Source organism: Salvelinus namaycush, unplaced genomic scaffold (assembly GCF_016432855.1).
Source record: "Salvelinus namaycush isolate Seneca unplaced genomic scaffold, SaNama_1.0 Scaffold94, whole genome shotgun sequence".
NCBI classification, from domain to species: Eukaryota; Metazoa; Chordata; class Actinopteri; order Salmoniformes; family Salmonidae; genus Salvelinus; species Salvelinus namaycush.
In genome coordinates this window covers 35,157-48,393 of record NW_024061686.1, presented here as the reverse complement: position 1 = coordinate 48,393, position 13,237 = coordinate 35,157, and positions in this window count along the sequence as shown.

The window sequence follows — 13,237 nt, the reverse complement described above, 5'->3', positions numbered from 1 at the left end:
GGTTTTTAAAGCTTGACAATGATTAACAAAAAAACTAAACCATCAACAAAACACAACACGAAAGATTAACATGTAGGCAGGCCTATTACAGCAACATTTGAGCAGTAACCTAGGTTGGCTACTCAACTACAATATGCAGTATTTTGAGTGCTGCAATCAACTGCACCGGTCATCCATGCAGTGTAAAAAAGTTAAAACATGTTTTAAGTTTAAATGTTACAACAATCCAAAGCTAAGTTGTTATTTGGAGTTAATACTTTTTGATATTGGTTGCAGCATATTGTGCACATCTCTGCAATCATAGTACAACGGCTGGAATAATATTATTTATCTCTGGTTTTAATATGTTAAAATGCAACAGCATCCTATGTACATAAGTGGACATTATAAAGGGCCATATTTCTCCTAAGAAAGCAGTGGCCAGTTTGGGGCGCAGTTGCACGTACAAAACGAAAAACAAATAGGCTATGTCTTGTCCGTGATTTCATTGGAGGAGTGGGTGAGTGACCGACTTTTCCCCCTCATGTTGTTTTTCGTTGGCTACAGCTAGAGATGCTGCAGCTGTCATTTGGTTAGCTAGCTATGCTGAACTTGAACGACTGTTATCCACAGTTAGCATATCTCTTAGTTGTCAATCAAATGTATTTGACATCGATCAAAAGGGTGGTCAGGCCAGTTCCCATGCCGTTGTCAAAACGAGGGTAGGGACATGCTTGCATTGACAGGCAAGCTGCAGAAGGACGAGCAGGCTACTATTCCCCAACTTTTATCAGGGCAATTTTGACGGCCAACTAGCTGAAAGAGTTTGAGAGGGTTTATCTAATGTTCCCTCAGTAGATTTTAGCTCATCTCGCTGTGGCTAGCATTAGTTGTTGATCTTGTTGATGTGCATAGGTAATTGAGGGAGAGCGAAAATACAGTTTCATGGCTGTTTGATCAAAATGATTGTTTAGTTCCCTAATGTAAGAGGACACCTTTGGTATTTACATTTTTCCAGAAATCCATTCAGTTGCATTAGGTGGCTTTTGGCGAATGTGTTCAAATGATCTGAAGTCGTGCTGTTGCTACTGCCTGTAAACACATAGCTAAGTTAAACGGGAATGATTGCAGGCCCTTGCAGTGTTGCCAACTCCTCAGTAAGGAAAGTAGCTATTGGCTGTCCAAAAAGTCGCTAAATGACGCCATCGCCTAATTTGCATAATTGGCCATGTGCACGTAATTGTGATGGACGCTGTAGGAGAGAGGAATAATGTCGTGGGAGAGACAAAAAGTGAGTAAAAAACACCCTAAATATGTTTAGAACTACAAATGAACTTTCTTCTAACTTTCTTCTACAAATTAACTTTCACAATTCCAATCCTCCTCCTTTATCTGGGCTTGGGACCGGCAAAAGTGACCCAAAAAAGACACTCTGGCAGTTACTTAGTTTTAATTTAATTTTTTTGTTTTTATTTCTTAAATTTAATTTGGTTTGGTTTTTAACCTTATGGTCCACTTAGGAGCCTACAACAAGTCACAGTACCACATGAACATTTTTAACCATAACATTTTTTTGTATACAATCTAAATGGACCAAAAAGAGACAATAGAATAAACTGTCAATGGCAATGTGAGAAAATTATGGTAACTAGTCTGGCCCTGATTCAGGTTAATTGTAAAAATAAAATACAAATGTAAGCCAGGGCGGGATCAGCCAGCGGCGGCTTCCCACATGCGTGATTCATAAGTATCTCCTGCTCTGACTGCAGCTGGGAGGGACTGCTGCGCGACAACTGGGCCGCATGTGAGTGCCTTGGGTGGGGGCAGCACCCGCTGCTCATTGAGAAGAGTAACACCTTGCCCAAACTGGCTGCGTGCGTGCGCTATCGTGCATAAATTTATTTTGCAATAATTGCAATAATTGAATAACATGGATTTCTAAATTTATTTTGTGACGCTCGCGCATGCGACGTGTCCGGTCTGGTCAGCATGAATCGTGCTTTCACGTCAGAGTCTCCAATAACACCGGAAAAAGTTGCTAGATTTCTTGCTAGTCGCTTTTTTGAATATTTGTCGCTAGAGGGTTCTAAATATAGCGACAAAGGCTAAGTTGGCAACACTGGCTTTGTGGCAACTGGCTTATTTGCATATAGGCCTACTCTGATTGGCTATGGCGCACGGGTCTGTGTAGAATCCGGTCCTAGACAAGACAGACGTTTTTATTCGGTTTTATTTAATGCAATGTCTATTCATTGTCCAAATGCATGGCCGCTTTCCCACTCTATTGCTATATCATTTTCACAAATGCCTTACTATACGTCATTCCCAAACATTGTATACATTTATATCTAAGTACTCGCTTGTCAGAATATTAAAAAAGTGTCATTCTTCCTGTGGGTGTATATGAACAGATGTTACAAATATTTAATGTTGCTAAATGCTGTCAATTCCACTTTAAGCCTTTAACAGTTTATAAAATCTTCTAGTTGAACGTTCTACATAGTGATGGCTTCCCACTGAGCACAGACAGCAATTCAACATCTATTGCACGTTGGTTCAATATAATTTATTTTGGTGAATGACAGTGACTCCAGGATTTTGAGATTTAACAAAAATTTGCAGCATTACTGCCGATGTCAAGCAGAATCATGAAGTGTATTATTGATTAGCAATACATATGGAGCCGTCTGACATTACTAACCAAATAGTCAAAGGCTAATCGGAAGCCTACGTCTTATTTATCTTTGAGGTGTATCCAAGCTTAGCAGAGTCAATCATCTAACGTTAGCGGTTATCAATAACTGACACGGTTAGTGTTATATACATTTGGTTGGCCCGTTTGAATAGGACAAGAAAGCTTTAAGGTGCTATATTGGATTTTTGTGCCCAAATTTACCCAAATGTATTATACACTGCTCAAAAAAATAAAGGGAACACTAAAATAACACATCCTAGATCTGAATGAATGAACTATTCTTATTAAATACTTTTTTCTTTACATAGTTGAATGTGCTGACAACAAAATCACACAAATTATCAATGGAAATCAAATTTATCAACCCATGGAGGTCTGGATTTGGAGTCACACTCAAAATTAAAGTGGAAAACCACACTACAGGCTGATCCAACTTTGATGTAATGTCCTTAAAACAAGTCAAAATGAGGCTCAGTAGTGTGTGTGGCCTCCACATGCCTGTATGACCTCCCTACAACGCCTGGGCATGCTCCTGATGAGGTGGCGGATGGTCTCCTGAGGGATCTCCTCCCAGAACTGGACTAAAGCATCCGCCAACTCCTGGACAGTCTGTGGTGCAACGTGGCGTTGGTGGATGGAGCGAGACATGATGTCCCAGATGTGCTCAATTGGATTCAGGTCTGGGGAACGGGAGGGCCAGTAGCATCAATGCCTTCCTCTTGCAGGAACTGCTGACACACTCCAGCCACATGAGGTCTAGCATTGTCTTGCATTAGGAGGAACCCAGGGCCAACCGCACCAGCATATGGTCTCACAAGGGGTCTGTGGATCACATCTCGGTACCTAATGGCAGTCAGGCTACCTCTGGCGAGCCCATGGAGGGCTGTGCGGCCCCCCAAAGAAATGCCACCCCACACCATGACTGACCCACCGCCAAACCGGTCATGCTGGAGGATGTTGCAGGCAGCAGAACGTTCTCCACGGCATCTCCAGACTGTCACGTCTGTCACGTGCTCAGTGTGAACCTGCTTTCATCTTGGTGTTCTCTGGCAAATGCCAAACGTCCTGCACGGTGTTGGGCTGTAAGCACAACCCCCACCTGTGGACGTCGGGCCCTCACCACCCTCATGGAGTCTGTTTCTGACCGTTTGAGCAGACACATGCACACTTGTGGCCTGCTGAAGGTCATTTTGCAGGGCTCTGGCAGTGCTCCTCCTGCTCCTTCTTGCAAAAAGGCGGAGGTAGCGGTCCTGCTGCTGGGTTGTTGCCCTCCTACGGCCTCCTCCACATCTCCTGATGTACTGGCCTGTCTCCTGGTAGCGCCTCCATGCTCTGGACACTACGCTGACAGACACAGCAAACCTTCTTGCCACAGCTTGCATTGATGTGCCATCCTGGATGAGCTGCACTACCTGAGCCACTTGTGTGGGTTGTAGACTCCGTCTCATGCTACCACTAGAGTGAAAGCACCGCCAGCATTCAAAAGTGACCAAAACATCAGCCAGGAAGCATAGGAACTGAGAAGTGGTCTGTGGTCACCACCTGCAGAACCACTCCTTTATTGGGGGTGTCTTGCTAATTGCCTATAATTTCCACCTGTTGTCTATTCCATTTGCACAACAGCATGTGAAATTTATTGTCAATCAGTGTTGCTTCCTAAGTGGACAGTTTGATTTCACAGAAGTGTGATTGACTTGGAGTTACATTGTGTTGTTTAAGTGTTCCCTTTATTTTTTTGAGCAGTATGTATATGTATATATATGTGTGTGTGTGTGTGTGTGTGTATACATATATATAAGTCGGAAGTTTACATACATAAGCCAAATGCATTGAAACTCAGTTTCACAATTCCTGACATTTAATCCTAGTAAAAATTCCCTGTCTTAGCTCAGTTAGGATCACCACTTTATTTTAAGAACGTGAAATGTCAGAATAATAGTAGAGAATTATTTCTTTCAGCTTTTATTTCTTTCATCACATTCCCAGTGGGTCAGAAGTTTACATACACTCAATTAGTATTTGGAGGCATTGCCATTAAATTGTTTAACATGGATCAAACGTTTCGGGTAGCTTCCCACAATAAGTTGGGTGAATTTTGGCCCATTCCTCCTGACAGAGCTGGTGTAACGGAGTCAGGGTTGTAAGGCGTCCTTGCTCACACACACTTTTTCAGTTCTGCCCACAAATGTTCTATAGGATTAAGGTCATGGCTTTTTGATAGCCACTCCAATACCTTGACTTAGTTGTCCTTAAGCCATTTTGCCACAACTTTGAAAGTATGCTTGAGGTCATTGTCCATTTGGAAGACCCAATTGCGACCAAGCTTTAACTTCCTGACTGATGTCTTGATGTTGCTTCAATATATTCACATGATTTTCCTGCCTCATGAAGCCATCTATTTTGTGAAGTGCAGACAGTCACTCCTGCAGCAACGCACCCCCACAACATGATTCTGCCACCCCTGTGTTTCACGTTTGGGATGGTGTTCTTCGGCTTGCAAGCCTCTTCTCCCTTTTTCCTCCAAACATAAAGATGGTCATTATGGCCAAACAGTTCTATTTTTGTTTCATTAGACCAGTGGACATGTCTCTAAAAAGTATGATCTTTGTCCCCATGTGCAGTTGCAAACCACAGTCTGGCTTTTTATGGCGGTTTTGGGGCAGTGGCTTCTGCCTTGCTGAGCGTCCTTTCAGGTTATGTTTATATAGGACTCATTTTACTATGGATATAGATACTTTTGTACCTGTTTCCTCCACCATCTTCACAAGGTCCTTTGCTGTTGTTTTGGGATTGATTTGCACTTTTCACACCGAAGTACGTTCATCTCTAGGAGACAGAACGCGTCTTCTTCCTGAGCGGTATGACGGCTGCGTGGTCCCATGGTGTTTATACTTGCGTACTATTGTTTGTACAGATGAACGTGGTACCTTCAGGCGTTTGGAAATCGCTGACTTGTGGAGGAACCAGGCTTGTGGAGGTCTGCAATTTTTTTTCTGATGTATTACCTGATTTCTTTTGATTTTCCCAGGATGTCAAGCAAAGAGGCACTGGAGTTTGAAGGTAGGCCTTGAAATACATCCACAGGTACACCTCCAATTGACTCAAATGATGTCAATTAGCCTATCAGAAGCTTCTAAAGCCATGACATAATTTTCTGGAACGTTCCAAGCTGTTTAAAGGCACATACACCTTAGTGTATGTAAACTGGAATTGTGATACAGTGAGTTTTAAGTGAAATAATCTGTCTGTAAACAATTGTTGGAAAAATTACCTGTGTCATACACAAAGTAGATGTCCTAACCGACTTAGAAGAAAAAGAAACGCACACCTATTAGGCGAGGTGCTGGCTAGCGGAGTGGAAAACTTTAAAATAAAGGAGAGCTGCACACTCTAGGAGCTCAGATGCAACTTGCCAAAACTATAGTTTGTTAACAAAACAGTTGTGGAGGGGTTGAAAAACAAGTTTTAATGACTATAACCTAAAATTATGTAGACTTCCGACTTCAACTGTATATAAGCCAGTCGTTGTGTTGGGCACTCACTTTTCCCAATACCACATCACTGTCTGATCTTACAGCACTGCTTGTGGAGATCCATGGCTCTTATGGTAGGACTTCTACTCCAGGCTCCCAGCACGGTGACACTGCTGGGTACTCTGCTGTTTCTGCTGGTCCTCTACCTCCTCTACTCTGGTTCCAGCTCTGAGGAACAGGGGAATGAGCCTCCAGGACCCAGGGCTCTGCCCCTGTTTGGTAACATGCTCCAGCTGGACCTCAAGATGCCATACTGCACTCTCTCTGCGAGGTAAGATGACGTCCTCCGTTGCTTTCAGAGAAAACTAAGTTGAGGTTGTTGATTTGATCTGTGAGATGTTATCTGTTTTATCTCACTTATATAGTTTTCTTGCCATTTCACCAGGTTTGAAAAGTACATTAAGCAAACTGATAGAACGAACTTCCCAAACTGACAGAACGGACTTCCGCACATTGTACATGCTTTAAGCTGGTGAATGTTGTTTAATGTTCTGTTCTGTAATGTATTTCAATAGATATGTCCTGTCCAAGTAGCCTGGTCAAGGATCTGTTTTTTGCTGGGACCAGGCTATGGCCAAAATACTTTGTGACAGTGACCAAAGCGTTGCAACGTAAGCGATGAGGCCACTTTAGAATATTGAGATGCACCCTAGGAATATTCATTCAGGGATCTTGGTAACAAAACAGACCTGGGTTCAAATACATAGTGTAAGAAGATTTGTCTAAATACATATTTTGAAATGTTTTTTAAAGTCTTTAAAATACAGTGAATAGTATTTGAACCCAGGTCTGACCTCAACTGTAAACCCCTGTTTAACAAGCCATATGTGTTGTCCTATTTTGTGCTTATTCATACAGTATATGACTACGAGGCATAACTGTGTACTTTATGTATGCTTTATCTGTCCAGCTCTCCAAGAAATATGGCTCCATCTTTACGATTCACTTTGGACCCAAGAAAATGATTGTTTTGGTAGGATACAAGATGGTTAAGCAGGCGCTGGTCAATCAGGCAGAGGACTTTGGGGACAAAGACATCACTCCTGTGCTCAATGAACTAAACCAAGGACATGGTAATGATATTTGACTTATTCTGGCTTTGTCACATTCTTAAAGAGATAGTTCACCAAAATTACAAAATCACCTATTGGGTTTCCTTACCCTGTATGCAGTCTATGGACAAGCTAAGACAGAAATCCATGCTTTAGTTTTGTTTACCTGGCCACTTGTAGACAGCTAATCCAATACAAGTCAATGTCCCCATATATTAGCTTGTTTTGCGTTTTATGTCCAAATCATCTAAAAGTAATTGTCCAGTGTTTCCAGATATCTATGAAATATGACCGATAATTAGTTACAATATGAGTGACATATTTTCCATTCCAAAACAAATGTAATTAAGCATGTTAAAAATAAGCTTTTCTGTGTTGGAATGTTGTGGGCGTACCACAACAAAATTGTGTGGGCGTATACCAAAATATTAATGCGAGTCAACTACTTTTTGGCATTTTTATGTTAGGCCACAAGGAGGAGTCAACAACATTATGTGGGTATAAGTTAACAGAATATTAACTTTTAAAAGTGGGATTTTCACTGGAGAGTTACTTTAAAGCTGCAATAGGTACGTTTTTGGGCGACCTGACCAAATTCACATAGAAATGTGAGTTATAGATATGTTATTCTCATTGAAAGCAAATCCATCAAAGGTTCTTATACTAATCCTCTGCAAATAATATAAATGTCTATGATTAATTAGCATTTACAGATGGTCATGCCCAGAAAGGATGCATAGATCATTTGGCAGATTATTCATTTTCTTGGTATATGATAATTATTATGAATGAGTCAATTATGAAATGGCAAATTATATGTTTTTTTGTTTTTTCTCACTTTGAATTATCATGGAAACAAACAACCTTCTTTACAGGGATTATGTTTGCCAATGGAGACTCATAGAAAGAGAAGAGACTCTGTCACGACTTCCACCGAAGGTGGCTCCTCTCCCTGTTCGGGCGGCGCTCGGCGGTCGTCGTCGCCGGGTCTACTAGCTGCCACCGATCCCTTTTCTTTTTCGTTTGGTTTTGTCTGTCTTGTGTTCACCTGTGTCTAGTTTAGGCTAATCAGTGGGGTTTTTAATCTCGCCCTACCCGCTAGGTTTTGTGCGGGATTGTTTGTGTACCTGTCGTTGGTTTGGGTGTCACAGGTGTTTTCACGGGACTGTTTTCCTGCACGTTAGTTTAGTCAGAGGAGTGTGTTCCTCCGTGTTTGACTGGACTACGTTCCTATTTCTTAGTGGCTGCTGTTGTGGACCTGTGCCTGTTCTGTTGATGGACTTGTAATAAAACGCCCTTCTGGAATTCTTACTCTCCTGCGCCTGACTCCAAACCCACATCTCCTAGGGAGAATCTGACAGGCTCTTTGCCTTGACAAACCTTAGAGACTTTGGGATGGGCAAGAAACTTAGCAAGGAGAAAATCTTAGAGGAAATTCACTACCTGATTGAAGTGTAGGAGAAACCTGAGGGTAAGAGCAATACCAGTATTTCTACACTGTAGTAGTAGAATTAACATAATATATTTAAGTGATGTGTATCCCTAATTGCCTGGTTATTTTTAACCATATTATTAGTAAATAGATTAATTAGTTAGGCTTGTTCAGTGATCGTTTCGGTTCTGGAAAGCTTATTTAGTAATTGATTAGATGTTTTGTCTATTACAGGTAAGGCAGTTGACACCACACAGCCTGTGATTTATGCTGTCTCCAACTTAATCTCGCCCATTGTCTATGACAGCAGGTTTGAATACACTGACCAGAATCTGCATCTCATGCATATTTAATAACTTGTTGCATTAATATTGCTCAGTGTAACTACAGAATCGTATTAATCGATAAGGTCCGAGGGGGTGTGGTATATGTCCAATTTACCACAGCTAAGGGCTGTTCTTAGGCGCAGTGCCTGGATACAGCCCTTAGCTGTGGTATATTGGCAATATACCACAAACCCAGAGGTGCCTTGTTGGTACTATAAACTGTTAACCAACATAATTAGAACGGTAAACTAGTAATTTTGCATCATACCGGCCAATCAGCATCCAGGATCCAAGAAAAGAAAACCAGCCCCGTCGCAGACCACGATGTCTTGCTCCCAGACAAACTAAAGAACTTATTTTCTCGCTTTGAGGACAATACAGTGCCACCGACACAGCCCGCTACCAAAACCTGTGGGCTCTCCTTTACTGCAGCCAGTGAAGTGCTTTGAGAGACTAGTCAAGGACCATATCACCTCCACCCTACCTGACACCCTAGACCCACTCCAATTTGCTTACCGCACCAATAGGTCCACAGATGATGCAATCGCAATCACACTGCACACTGCCCTAACTCATCTGGACAAGAGGAATATCTATGTGAGAATGCGGTTCATTGACTACAGCTCAGCATTTAACACCATAGTACCCTCCAAACTCATCATTAAGCTTGAGACCCTGGGTCTCAACCCCGCCCTGTGCAACTGGGTCCTGGACTTCCTGACGGGCCGCCCCTAGGTGGTGAGGGTAGGAAACAACATCTCCACCCCGCTGATCCTCAACACTGGGGCCCCACAAGGTTGCGTTCTCAGCCCTCTCCTGTACTCCCTGTTCACCCATGACTGAGTGACCATGCACGCCTCCAACTCAATCATCAAGTTTGCAGACAGTGGTAGGCTTGATTACCAACAACGACGAGACAGCCTACAGGGAGGAGGTGAGGGCCCTCGGAGTGTGGTGTCAGGAAAATAACCTCACATGCAATGCCAACAAAACAAAGGAGATGATCGTGGACTTCAGGAAACAGCAGAGGGAGCAGCCCCCTATCCACATTGACAGGACAGTAGTGGAGAAGGTGGAAAGTTCTAAGTTCCTCAGCGTACACTTCACGGACAAACTGAAATGGTCCACCCACACAGACAGCGTGGTGAAGAAGGCGCAGCAGCGCCTCTTCCACCTCAGGAGGCTGAAGAAATTCGGCTTGTCACCAAAAACACTCAAACTTTTACAGATGCACAATTGAGATGAACATTGAGGTCTGCACAACGCATCACCGGGGGAAAACTACCTGCCCTCCAGGACACCTACACCACCCGATGTCACAGGAAGGCCAAAAAGATCATCAAGGACAACAACCACCCGAGCCACTGCCTGTTCACCCCACTATCATCCAGAAGGCGAGGTCAGTACAGGTGCATCAAAGCTGGGACCGAGAGACTGAAAAACAGCTTCTATCTCAAGGCCATCAGACTGTAAAACAGCCATCACTAACATTGAGTGGCTGCTGCCAACATACTGACTCATCTCTAGCCACTTTAATAATTTAAAATTGGATGTAATAAATGTATCACTAGCATTAAACAATGGCACTTTATAATGTTTACATACCCTACATTACTCATCTCATATGTATATACTGTACTCTATACAATCTACTGCATCTGGCCTATGCCGTTTGGCCATCGCTCATCCATATATTTTTATGTACATAATCTTATTCATTCCTTTACACTTGTGTGTATAAGGTAGTTGTTGTGAAATTGTTAGGTTAGATTACTCGTTGGTTATTACTGCATTGTCGGAACTAGAAGCACAAGCATTTTGCTACACTCGCATTGACATCTGCTAACCATGTGTATGTGACCAATAAAATTTGACTTGATTTGAACCCAGTTTATATTTCTTATTATGCCACCATGTGGTGCACTTGGATACTGCAGCAGAACACAATTCATTTCAGTTGTCCACCACTAACATACCAATGTGCACAGATGTCAATTCAACGTGTATTCGTCATTGGTTCAATCTAATTCCATTGCAATTAAGTAGAAACAACGTAGATTCATCCAGTGTGTGCCCAGTATACATATGACTGAATGCCAGCTGAGGGAGGATAGAATTACAGTTCTCCTTATCAGCAGAATTTCATGTAAACTCACAGACTCAAACACTAAAACACTTCCTCTAGCTGCTTTAATAGAATGTGTTGATTATCTGTGAATAACTTACAACAGCTCCTTAAGTAACTGTTGTACATAATTCATATGTCATCTGTGGGTTTGGTTCTGTTAGGAATCTGGCAATGTGGATTCTTTCTACCATGACGACAACCTGGTATTTAGTGTTGCTAACCTGTTTGGTGCTGGTACCGACACCACCGGGACAACCCTGCACTGGGGTCTGCTGCTAATGGCCAAGTACCCCCATATACAGGGTAAAGATTGATATAAACCCCCACAGTTCTTGCCATACAGTCGTGGCCAAAAGTTTTGAGAATGACACAAATATTAATTTCCACAAAGTTTGCTGCTTCAGTGTCTTTAGATATTTTTGTCAGATGTTACTATGGAATACTGAAGTATAATTGCAAGCATTTCATAAGTGGCAAAGGCTTTTATTGACAATTAAATGAAGTTGATGCAAAGAGACAATATTTGCAGTGTTGACCCTTCTTTTTCAAGACCTCTGCAATCTGCCCTGGCATGCTGTCAATTCACTCCTGGGCCACATCCTGACTGATGGCAGCCAATTCTTGCATAATCAATGCTTGGAGTTTGTCAGAATTTGTGGGTTTCTGTTTGTCCACACGTCTCTTGAGGATTGACCACAAGTTCTCAATGGGATTAAGGTCTGGGGAGTTTCCTGGCCATGGACCCAAAATATCGATGTTTTGTTCCCCGAGCCACTTAGTTATCACTTTTGCCTTATGGCAAGGTGCTCCATCATGCTGGAAAAGGCATTGTTCGTCACCAAACTGTTCCTGGATGGTTGGGAGAAGTTGCTCTCGGAGGATGTGTTGGTACCATTCTTTATTCATGGCTGTGTTCTTAGGCAAAATTGTGAGTGAGCCCACTCCCTTGGCTGAGAAGCAACCCCACACATGAATGGTCTCAGGATGCTTTACTGTTGGCATGACTCAGGACTGATGGTAGCGCTCACCTTGTCTTCTCCGGACAAGCTTTTTCCGGATGCACCAAACAGTTGGAAAGGGGATTCCTCAGAGAAAATGACTTTACCCCAGTCCTCAGCAGTCCAATCCCTGTACCTTTTGCAGAATATCAGTCTGTCCCTGATGTTTTTCCTGGAGAGAAGTGGCTTCTTTGCTGCCCTTCTTGACACCAAGCCATCCTCCAAAAGTCTTTGCCTCACTGTGCATGCAGATGCACTCACATCTGCCTGCTGCCATTCCTGAGCAAGCTCTGTACTGGTGGTGCCCCGATCCCGCAGCTGAATCAACTTTAGGAGACGGTCCTGGCGCTTGCTGGACTTTCTTGGGTGCCCGTAAGCCTTCTTCACAACAATTGAACCGCTCTCCTTGAAGTTCTTGATGATCCGATAAATGGTTGATTTAGGTGCAATCTTACTGGCAGCAATATCCTTCCCTGTGAAGCCCTTTTTGTGCAAAGCAATGATGATGGCACATGTTTCCTTGCAGGTAACCATGGTTGACAGAGGAAGAACAATGATTCCAAGCATCACCATCCTTTTGAAGCTTTCAGTCTGTTATTTGAACTCAATCAGCATGACAGAGTTATCTCCAGCCTTGTCCTTGTCAACACTCACACCTGTATTAACGAGAGAATCACTGACATGATGTCAGCTGGTCCTTTTGTGGCAGGGCTGAAATGCAGTGGAAATGTTATTTGGGGATTCAGTTCATGTGCATGGCAAAGAGGAACTTTGCAATTAATCTGATCACTCTTCATAACGTTCTGGAGTATATGCAAATTGCCATCATACAAACTGAGGCAGCAGACTTTGTGAAAATTAATATTTGTGTCATTCTCAAAACTTTTGGCCAAGACTACCTCGGCACAGTGATCTATCAATCCGCTGGGCACACACACTGGTTGAATCAACGTTGTTTCCACGTCATTTATATTTCTACACCCCACTAAAGTGTCAAATGTGAAAGTCCCCAAAATGTGTGCATTTGAGAAAAAAGATTGGAAATATGTATGTAATAGTTGCTAAATGACATTCAAAAGATAGTCTTTAACACA